This window comes from Meriones unguiculatus, chromosome 17, assembly GCF_030254825.1.
Source record: "Meriones unguiculatus strain TT.TT164.6M chromosome 17, Bangor_MerUng_6.1, whole genome shotgun sequence".
In the NCBI taxonomy this organism is placed as follows: domain Eukaryota; kingdom Metazoa; phylum Chordata; class Mammalia; order Rodentia; family Muridae; genus Meriones; species Meriones unguiculatus.
This window is the reverse complement of record NC_083364.1, coordinates 15,224,274-15,235,575: the sequence shown is the minus strand read 5'-3', so window position 1 is coordinate 15,235,575 and position 11,302 is coordinate 15,224,274.

Below are 11,302 nucleotides of genomic sequence, written 5' to 3'. Positions count from 1 at the left end.
TGTCTACCTCCTCTGAGACAAGATCTCTCATTGGCCTGGAGCTCACCAGTTGGGCCAGTCTGGCTAGCCAGTGACTTCTGGGAATCTTCTTGCCCTTGCCTTCACAGTGACGAGATTATACGTGTAAAGCACTTTACACCCAATTTTACAAGGGTGTAAAGACAAACACATTATTCATTGAGCTGCCTCCCCAGCCCCTTCAGTGAGATTTTAAACGGGCACGGTCCACTTCCACCGGTGACTTCACTGTGGAATGTTCAAGGTGAGATTGCCCTTCATTTTGTAGTTTTTAGACCACAGTCACCAGCACCCGAGGGGAGGGCTGGCCATGGTGGCGCACACCTGTAATCCCAGGTGTGGGAGGCAGAGCATGAATCTTTTTGAGTTCCAGGCCAGCCACAGCTATGTAGAGAAACCTTGACTCAACCCTCTCCACCCCCAAAAGAATATAAGCTGAGCATTACTCATCACCCATCGCTCTTGGACTTTGGGGAGAAACAGAGGTGTCAGGTAACCTTTGGGTTTGACTCCCTTGGGATTGTTGTAAGTGTAACCTTTGTCTGCAAAGGAGAGCACATAGTAGGTATTTTGGTAGACATTGAGATGAACTATTTCAGGGACTGACAATTGTGTGATTTTAGGTCACCATACTCTACTGATTTCTTTAATTTTGTAGTATGTCTTGAAAGGAATCCTGCAGTTGTATTTTCATTTTTGAATAATCTTTTTGATCTCCCATGCCCTTTTTGTCTTCATGTAAATTTCACAGCCGATGTATCTATTCATACACAGTCGTGCTGCGACTTTGAGTTTTTGTTAAACGGATCAGTTTGAGCAGAAGCATCATCTTACCATGAAGCCATCCTACCCATGACCACTGTATGCCTTTGCACTTGGTTATCCTGGATTTCTTTCATCAGTGTCTTGAAGTTTTCATCACAGATATACCACACCTATTTTGTTAGACTTTGACGTAAGTACACTTTCATAATTTATTATTCAATAATGATTCTTGGAAAAAATTATTTACTATTTATTGTTATACATAGGAGTTGAAATATTTTTCTTTTTTTTAAAAAAGATTTCTTTCTTTCTTTATTTAATATATATGGTTATTTTGTCTGCAAATATATCTGCATACCAAAGAAGGAAATTTGATCCCATACAGTTATAGACAGTCGTGAGCCACCATGGGGGTACGTAATTGAACCCTGGACCTCTGGAAGAGCAGCCAGTGCTCTTAACCACTAAGCCATCTCTTCAGCTCCCAGTTTTGTTTTGTTTTTTTTTTCTTAAAGTGGAATATAAATATTTTAGACTTGCATGCTCTAGTTTTCCATTTCAGGCTGTACTTATGCCCTTCTCTCACTCCAACATCGTTTCAATTTAAAACCATTTTTAGTCCATAAACAACATAGAAGGAAGCTTAATGCATGGGAGGCCACAGTTTGCTGAGCACTGGGTATAGAAATAGGATAAATTTTTGTGCACTGTCTAGGTATCATTGCCATCGGAGTACAACTAATGACATGTCCATAATTACAGAACTCCTTTCCCTTGGCCTTTACTTCTTTATTAAATAATGTATTTATTCTTATTTTACGGGCATTAGTGTTTTGCCTGCCTGTATGTCTGTGTGAGGGTGCTGGATCACGTGGAACTGAAATTGCAGAGAGCTGTGTGCTGGGAATTGAACCCAGGTCCTCTGGAAGAGCAGCCGGTCCTCTCAATCACTGAGCCGTCTCTCCAGCCCTGGTCTTTCTTTGTTTTTCTTTTTGTTTTTAACCTTTTATTGATTCCTTGTGAGTTGCACGTCAGTACCCTAGTCCCGATCATTTTTCTGTCCCCTCGTATCCATCCTTCACACTGGCAGCCTCTCAAAATAAAACACACACACACACACACACACACACACACACACCCCAACAACAGCATGAAAACAGCTCAGTGTGGAAGCCGTGGTGTGTCACAGTGTGTCCCACAGTGCGTCTTCCGTGCACACATCTGCACCTGCAGTTGTTCTCTGCCTGAGCTCTCTGGCTGCCGTGACACCGTCAGTATCGCCTCTTCACTGGGGCTCCTCTGGGTCATCCCACCGTTGCCCTGTGTCATGGAGATCCTGCAGCTCTGGATCAGCAAGACTGGCCCTTTAACGTGTCCCAGCTGTTCAGGGATATTGGAGATTCTGGGGTGGGACTCAGAGGTCTGTGTCTGGGCTGGGTGGCAGCTGAGCCTGTCGGCGGCGTGCCAGATTTCCCCTATTTGCACCACCAGGGCGAGCTCTGCAGTACTCCTTCAAGCTAAGCCACCCAGTGCCACCATCCGCAGGAGGCAGGGCCAACTCCCCCCTCCCCCCCACGCCTTCAGAGTCTGCTCCTCGGCACCCACGCCTCCAGAGCCGGCTCCACCGTGCTGCTCAGTCAAGGCGCAGGGGCCACTCTCTGAAAGGCTGCTGTGAGGCTGCAGCCTCGGCCAGATCTCCTGTTCTCACACGCTTGGCGCTGGCTCACCCATGTCTTGACATCACGTCCAGCTCCACTGTGCTGCCCAGGTTAGGTGCAGGGCCCACTCTCCGGAATGCGGCAGTCAGTGAAGGGGCAGGGCTAGCTGTCCAGCTCTCATGATCGCAGGGCCAGCTCTCCCTGACTATGGCAGGCGGTGGTGGAGGGCCATCAACCCCGTAGCCACTCCACCTTTACCAGCCAGTGGCTAGGGCCAGCTCTCCTATGCTCTCACTCTTGGGGCCGGCTCATTTGTGGCCCCTCCACTAACGGCCGGCTCTACTGTGCTGCCCAGATGAGGCACAGGGCCTGCTGTCCCGCCCTCCTGAATGCTGCAGCTGCTGAGGGTTGGTTCTCCTCCGGCCTGGGGGCTGTCTCCCAGCAGCCTACAAAGTCAGGAGGGGGACGAGATGAGAAGCGAGCCTGGAATGGCTGGGCATCCCACGGGGTATCGTATAGGTTCAGGAAGGGGAGAGCCAGCAGGGAGCTGTGTCAGAGGCCTTTTATCACATGTGGTTAGGGGAGTCTGTGTCTAGAGACACTCTCCAGATGAAGCCAGGTAGAGAGCAGGAGGCCCTGCTGGGGAGAGGGAGTCCTGCCCCTAACGCCCCCAGCTCAGAATGGCTTTCTGGACTAGGCTAACTACAGCCTCACCCAGCAGGGCACCCCCAACAGCCGAGGAGCAGCCTGCCTTGCTTTCTAATCCTACCTGGGGTGTTCAGCCAAGTCTTTCTGTCCTTGACTGCTGGAGGTGTGTGTTGGTCTCTTGAGTAGGGAGGAGGCTCTTTCACAAGAGGTTCTAGTATTCTGGGGGGTCTGGTGTTCTTTAGTTCAATGTATGTATACCTGAGAGACTGGGTGTGTGTTCGACTGTGTAAGTGTCTTTGTAAGTATGTACATTTGTGCAAATGTATGTATGCACGCACGTGGTTCATTATGTACTAAATACACTGTATTGGTGTCTGAGCACATGTGTGTGTGTGTTCATATTTGTGTTAGAATTATCGAGTGATGAAATGGTCCACACCAGCTGTGCTCATGGCTACACACAGTGACACGTCCCCCTGCCCTGGTACCCAGGCCTGACCCTTGTGGTGCAGGCCCCACACTCCGGAGAGATACTGCCCTTGGCACTGAGGTAAGTGTTCCTTGCTTTCTGTTCAGAACTGAACACTGGCAAAGAGCACAAACTTCCTTCAAGCTGCCTTTACCTCCTGTCTCCCTTTCCCATCCCACTTTCACGGATAGTTTCTGGGTGTTTCCTGGGATCCCCTCCCAAAATGAAGCTTGGCAGTTGAAACTTTGTCTCTTTACCCTGGAGTCCTGGTATTGGATCTGCTTCTGTTGAGTTCAAACTGAGATGTGATGCTGGCTGGCTTTTCCAGCTCCTATAGTCAAATTTTTGTGTCTTTATTACCAAGGAGGGATTTGAGCTCAGAGGGCAAATCACTTGTTCAAGCCATACACAGTTGGTGAATTTGGTAAAGCCCAGCCTTAACTTTTGTCTGTCTGACGCCATCGGAAAACACAGGTATTTATAGTATGATTTATAACCGTAGTAAAACTTATGTATAACTTACACTTATAAAGTAGCAGCAAAAATAATTTTCATGCCTGGGGGTCACCACAACATGAGAAACTCACTATTAAAAGGTTGCAGCCTTGGGCTGAGGACCCCTACTCCAGAGATTTTCCTGTCTCCACCTCCCATCTACCTGCGGGGGTTCACAGGGGGTTACAAACATTCCACTCCTGTTTTACAAGCTCTAATTTTAATCTCAGTGCAAAATGCATTTATTCAGTTTCTAGGACCATTTAAAATAATCCCAGCACTTACTCACGAGTCCTAAGTCTACAGTTTCTTAGGAGATGAGAGGGGAGCTCTTAACTGTGAGGTCCCACAAGAAACAAACAACAAACTGAAAATCCGCCTACTGAAGTATTTCTAATATACACAGGGCAGAATAAACATCTCAGTCCAAGAGAGACAGACCAATGCGAGCATAGAAAGGAAAAAAACAATACAAAAAGAAAAAAATAAATATGCAAGACTGGAATGCATTGGGGAAAGAAGAAGCGAACAACAAAAGCCTCCGCAGAGACATATGCAGAGTCTGGGACTCCTGAAGGAGTCCTCCCCACTCCAGCACAGCTCCAAAGGCAGCCTTTGGCAGCCTTGTCTCTTCAGCTGCTTCTTGCAGCACATTTTTAATTATCTCATTCTCCTGGCATCTCCCAATATACTGGGGTCTTTATATCAACTAAGCATTAGAATAGACCAGCCTGTCCAGCCTTCCTGAGAAACATTTCCCAGCTTCGGCGGCTTTCTGGGAACCTGGCGAGCCTCCACGTCGTCCCCCGTCAGCCTTTCATGCTTGTGAAAGCAGCAGTCCATGCTGTTGCTGACAGATTCTGCCGCTTCCACTGGCGTCTCTGTGCCCGTAGCGTCGATCCTGGGAAAACAGCTCCCAGTGGCCAGTCTGCAGCAGGGAATCCCTTCAGCAGCATTCTCAGTTCAGACTTCCTCCTTTCGGTGTATTTATATTGTTTCAAGCTGAAGCTGTCAGTGGCAGAGGTCTTGCCTTCAAGGTACCTGTCCTACTGTCCCAGCCAGGATAGGAGGTTTCTCTTTAATGGGTTAATCTCCTGAGCATGATAAGAGTTTCCCCTCACCCTCCTTGTCTGCAACTTCAAACTCTTCCAAATAGCTTTCAAACTTGCTCACACTGTGTAAACTTCATGTATTCATGTCTCTCTGTTCTGCTCACTGCTCTTTCACAGGAGACCTGTATAGAGCAATAAGCAGTAACTATAGCTGAATGTAGCCTTTGAATCCAGCTTCACTCACCTTCTCAAGACATGAACAGAATGATGCCAATGGATGGCCTGTGGCCCAGTTCTCAAAGGAGTCCTGTTCCGCTCAGAAATTTTACTAACCACACCTTCATTTCCACGAGCATTGTGGTGTTCTGAACACTAATCAGTGTTATGGGTCTGGGGTCATTGAGAGATTCACCAGTCTGACCACAAATAGATTTTTTTTTTTTAAACAAGTAAGAGGTTTTATTAAACTCTGGCCAGGACCATGGATACTGGTCAGGTCCATACCTAAAACTCATGCTCAGAGTATGAAGCTGAATTACATTCATCAGGGGCTTAAGGCTACATACTTCCAGATTACATGTGATCAAGCACACATCTTGTGTAACTGGGGCAACTGACCTTTGTTTACAAAAGTAAAAAGGAGGTTTGTTATCTTACAAGAACGACGACTCTCATCATTCCAGGGAGCTATCAGTCCTTGGGTAAGTGGGATTTACAGGTTAGAGGTATTTTTGTTTTATAGATCTCTTAAACAATTTAAATTTAGAACAGAACGTTAGCTATTATAGTCAGAATGTCCCATTCACATCTTAGAATCGCCTAGGGATTTTCTAACCCAGAACTTCCAACTCTTCCATGTTCCTTCAGCAAATCATTCCCAAGTTCCTCTAAACAACAAGGTCAGGTTTTCACACCAGTGACCTCACTCTTCATACATTAAGCATTTAAACATTAGTCACCTATCTCTTCTCAGTGAGAAAATAGCTGCCCAAGTCTTGCAGACCCCAAAGACCACGAAGGAGCCGATTCCGATGCAAACTCAGTAGGGTCTTTATTGCAAGCTTGAGCTTGGGCCCACACCATCACCGATGCAGGGGTTCTCTAGTGTAGAGCCCTGAGTTCAGAGAGAGAGGGGGGGGTTTATTTAGGGTTACAGCAAGTTTTGGGAAATTCCAGCTTAACTGTTCTATGATTGGTTGACAGTTAGCAATTATCAGGTGTTGGGAGGAAATCGTCTGCCCAGAGGGCCAAAATGTAATTGTTGAATTGTTGTCCAGAGGGCCAAACCGTAATTGTTTTACTCATCCTATTGTAAAGAACACCTGGGTAAACTTCAGGAATTCACGGATTAGCCGTTGCTAGGGGTGATGGTTAAATCTTACCAGAGGTGAGTGGTCAAAGCACGTTGTTTTTTTTTTTTTTTTTTTTTTTTTTTTTTGTGTGTGTGTGTGTATGTGTGGCGGGGGGGGGGGTTCTCTTGTTTTTGAAACTTGAGTTTATGTCTAGGTCATTTACCCTTAAGATAGAGTGTTTTTTTTTTTTTTTTTTTTTTCAGAAATGGGGTAACACAGGCCTCACAGGGTCAGGATCTAGTGAGGGAAGGAAAAAAAGCGCTGCTCCCTGGAAGCAGGAGCCAGAGACAGAGAAGCCTCAAGTATCTAAACTGGTAAAGCCTAGAAGGGAAGCTGGGTCTAAGAAAGTAAAGTCCTTAGGGAGAGGTTTTGAGATGAAAGAAGATTATTTTCAGTGTTGAAAATGCAGGAAGACACAGTGACACAGTGCTTCCACTTGATTCACAGTGGATTCCACTTGAGTTTGTTTCTCTTGGCATACAAATAAGTTTTTCACTCATGATCACAGTTTTGTTTATCCTCTTTGGGAGAGATCAGAATAAGGCAGACTTGGAGAAAGAAGAGACTGAGATATTAGATGCTAAATTAAAGGCCATAGAACAGAGGTTGGATTTTGGATTTTGTATCAAAACAAGGAACCATAGAACAGAGGTTGGAGGAATCTCTGTATCAAAATAAGGAACCTTCAGAGAAATCCAATTTGGACGTCAAGTAACACCAAAAGAGGCAGTTCTAGATGAGGAAAATCCACAATAGCTTAAAGAAGTCAGAGAATGGCAGCCCATTGAGATACTGAATACTAAGGCTTCAGCTATAGGCCAACATGGTCAGGCTGATAATGTGTGTGTGTATTGTCAAGGTTCAATTACTGTGTGAAGGTATACGTGCTAAAATAGAAATGCAGATCCTGTCTGGTGTTGCCTTGGAACAAGGTCATAGTGTGCTCCATTTTCCAGAGATTAGAGAGCTGAAATATATGCACCATGCCATAGGTTCATCTTCAAAATTCCAGTGGGGATTCGCTTTAAATTCTGAAGCACATGATTCAAAGGTTACACAATTGTTAGAAGTGGTGACTGTGGAGATGCCTTTACGGATCAGGGCTAATGATGCTTCAGCATGTATATCCATTGGAATACAGCAAGTTTTCAGACATTGTGACATGAAACCTGTCACAGATATAAATTATAATCTTCTAGGTCAAACAATTATGAAAAGATCTAACAATAATTTTAAAAAGGTGTTCAAAAAACAGAAGGGGAATATAATATCTCCCCAAAATAACGTAAATTGAAATTTAAAATGTTAAAATGAGATAACTAACCACCTGCAAAGATATGCTGAAATTTAGAAAAGACTGCTGTATTAGATCAGCATATAAAAGTCCTAATTCCAAAATGGAAGACAGAAAATGTGTTGTTTTGAGGAGAGGAATATGCTTTTGTCCCAAAGGAGACAAAATGCTATATATTCCATCTAAACTGATGGAAATCAGATTTGACTTAGGGATACCTCCAGAAGATCTTGGTTGCAGACAGAAGGAAAGAAATTAAGAAGATCAAACAGGACAGGTAACATATTTTTTCTGATCCCTCCACATGGGAACAGCTCTGAGACTGAGACATGAAAATATCTCCTGTAACAACTTCAACTATGCATAGCCAATAAATCTTTGGCTTCAAAATTTCCACGACTTCTCATGCTATTCTTTCAAACGGCATAGGTAATATATATATATATATTATAATTTGGTTCCTTACATGTTTGAACGAAGAGCAGAAGATCATCTTTTTTTTATATTTTTCTTTATTAATTACACTTTATTCACTTTGTATCCCCCCCCCCCCGCCCCTCCCTCCTTCCATGCCAATCCCTCCCTTCCTCCACCCTCTGCATGCATGCCCCTCCCCAAGTCCACTGATAGGGAGGACTTCTTTTCCTTCCTTCTGATCCTAGTCAATTAGGTCTCATCAGGAGTGGCTGCCTTGTCTTCTTCTGTGGCCTGGTAATGCTGCTTCCCCCTCAGGGGGAGGTAATTAAAGAGCAGGCCAATCAGTTCATGTCAGAGACAGTCCCTGTTCCTATTACAATGGAACCCACTTGGATACTGAACTGCCCTGAGCTACATCTGTGCAGGGGTCTTAGGTTATCACCATGCATAGTCCTTGGTTGAATAGCAGTCTCAGGAAAGACCCCTGTGCTCAGGTTTTTTGGTTCTGTTGCTTTCCTTGTAGAACTCCTGTCCTCTCCAGATCTTACTGTTTCTCACTTGTTTCCTAAGATTCCCTGCACTCTGCCCAAAGGTTGCCCATAAGTCTCAGTATCTCCATTGATAATCTGCAGGGCAGAGCTTTTCAGAGGTCCTCTGTGTCAGGCTCCTGACTTGTTCCCTCTTTTCTCTTTCTTCTGAAGTCCAGCCTCTTTGCCTTTCTGGATAGGAATTGAGCATTTTAGCAAGAGTCCTCCCTCAGAGGATCATCTTTAACTGATTTGTGCTCTGTGCACAGTCCCTGAATATATTAATACAAAAATGTATAATGCCTTTGAAAGTTAATGTTTTGCAGAGCAAGAGGACCAGACACCAAAAAGAAAAGACAAGACAAGCAGCCCATGTGATCCTATCTCATGACCGGACTCAATGACACCACTTCCTTAAAAATCTGCCTCCGGGACAACTTCAAAATGGCTAGTTAGATCGACCAGCATCAAAGACTTCAGATAAGCCCTGAACTTTCTTAGCATGTAGAGTCTTGATAGCAAAAGTTACAGCTAGCTTTCTTAAGACTGGACAATATCCCAATTTTTTGGGGGCCTTCATAAAGAAAAACTATGTCCCAAATGAGCAGAAAGCAATTGAAGGAAACTGAACCCCATTCCCAAGAAGGGGGATGGTTTTTGGTCATTCTATGGGTTACAGATGTTTGGTATCATTTTAAAGCGTTAGTAAAAGGATAGATTATTGAATCTACTTTTGGACCAAAGAACATTAATAAGCCAAAAATCTTACATTGGTATAGATCCTTGTATTATATTTTATTTTGACATACTAAGGTATTGTATCTATGTAATTTTAAAAATTGCAATGTTAAATTCTTGTCTTTTGAAAACTTCTATTACCCACTGTTTAGGATAATTAAGAAATACATATTAGCAGTTAGACAGTCAAATTCATCATCATGTTAGTTAATTACAAAAATATCTTTCCTAGATTGACAGATAAAAATAGCTAAAAACAAACAATTTAGATAAGATAGATAAATAAATCGTCTTTAAAAACCTTAGAGATCAACAGAACGTGGCATTTAAAGATTTTATTAACTTAGGCTTTTTTGACAGTGAGACAGGTCTGTTCCTGGCAGCACCCCTGCACCACTTCAAAGGGCATCAAAGACTTCATATGTCAGGCTAGCCAGTGGGTGAGAAAATGCCCTAATGTCAATTACAGACAGAATAATGTCCAAAACTGGACAGACTGGATGCAGGACGGCTGACTGCCGAGCATTGCAAGGACAAGGCAGGCAAGTCCTTCATAATTCCTGCTTCACAGAAAAGTCTGCCAAATATTCTGGGCCAAAAGGCTAAAGATGATGCTCCAACGTTAAAGAAGAATTTGGAGAACTGTCCAGGCAGCAAAATATCTCTGTCATTTCTAAACTTTCGGAGCTACTTGCCTGCACTTCCTACATATTAGGTACTGTATATTCCTTCTTAAGTCTCTGATGGGGTTGAAGACTAGATAGTTAGAGTCTCACAGTTAACCTTAATTTGTTGAGGATGATAGAAATTGGTAGATAATAATATACTTTATCCAAGAGTGCTAAAAACATACAAATGTCAATCTTATCTAATAATTTTAAAAATTGTTATTATTACATATAGTTTGTTATTGTAAGAAGAAAGCCTTTTATTAGGCTAAAAGAGGAATATGTAGGCATAAAGTTACTGTATAATTAAAATGCTGATTTCTGTATCCACCATATCAGGTTGAAAATCTTGTTCCGAGAATCTGTCTTAATGTGGCATAAACTGTTCCTTCAATGGTCCCCTGTTATGTCAATAAAGCAGTTTACAGCCAATCAGTGAGCAGGAAAGAGACTAGAGCTAGACTTCCCACCAAGGGGAGGAGGAGTGAGAAGATGGGAAGTAAGGGATTCAGCCACAGAAGAGGCCCAGGAGACACCAGGAGAGACAGCTCGGCAGGAAAGCTACAAAGTGCAAGTACACTGGGATGGACGCTGGGAGGGAACCAGATTAGCATAGAGGGTTAAGAATAGGGCAATAATAAGCCAGGAGCGGTGGCACATGCCTACAATCCTAGCACTCAGGGAGGCAGAGGCAGGAGGACTACTGTGAGTTCGAGGCCATCCTGTTCTACAAATCGAGTCCGGGATAGCCTGACAGAAAAATCCTGTCTCGAAACAAACAAACAAACAAACAAACAATAGAGGAGTAACTGCTCAGTTCTTGTGTTGTGAAGCTTATTATAAACAAATATAAATAGCCTCAATTATTTATACGATGGCGGAGTTAAGAGTGAAGCTAGGAAAAACCAACAGTTATACAAAATTAACCGTGACACACCTGCAAGGCCACTCGCTGCCACTTCTCTGCTTTCTCTGTCAGAAAGCGGCCACTCAGTGAAAACGGGTGTGTGGGTGTGGTTCGTGCCTAATCCGGCCCCAGAGGAAACCCCAACTTTGCAGGGTCTCCTAAGGCTTTATGTCTTGTTTCGGGAGGTTCTGTTGGAGCTCCTCAAAGACCTAGCTTCCTTCCTAGCAAATAGGAGAACATGACCACGGAAGATTTCAGTGGCTGCTAAGTCCAACGCCCAGCAAAATCAGGACG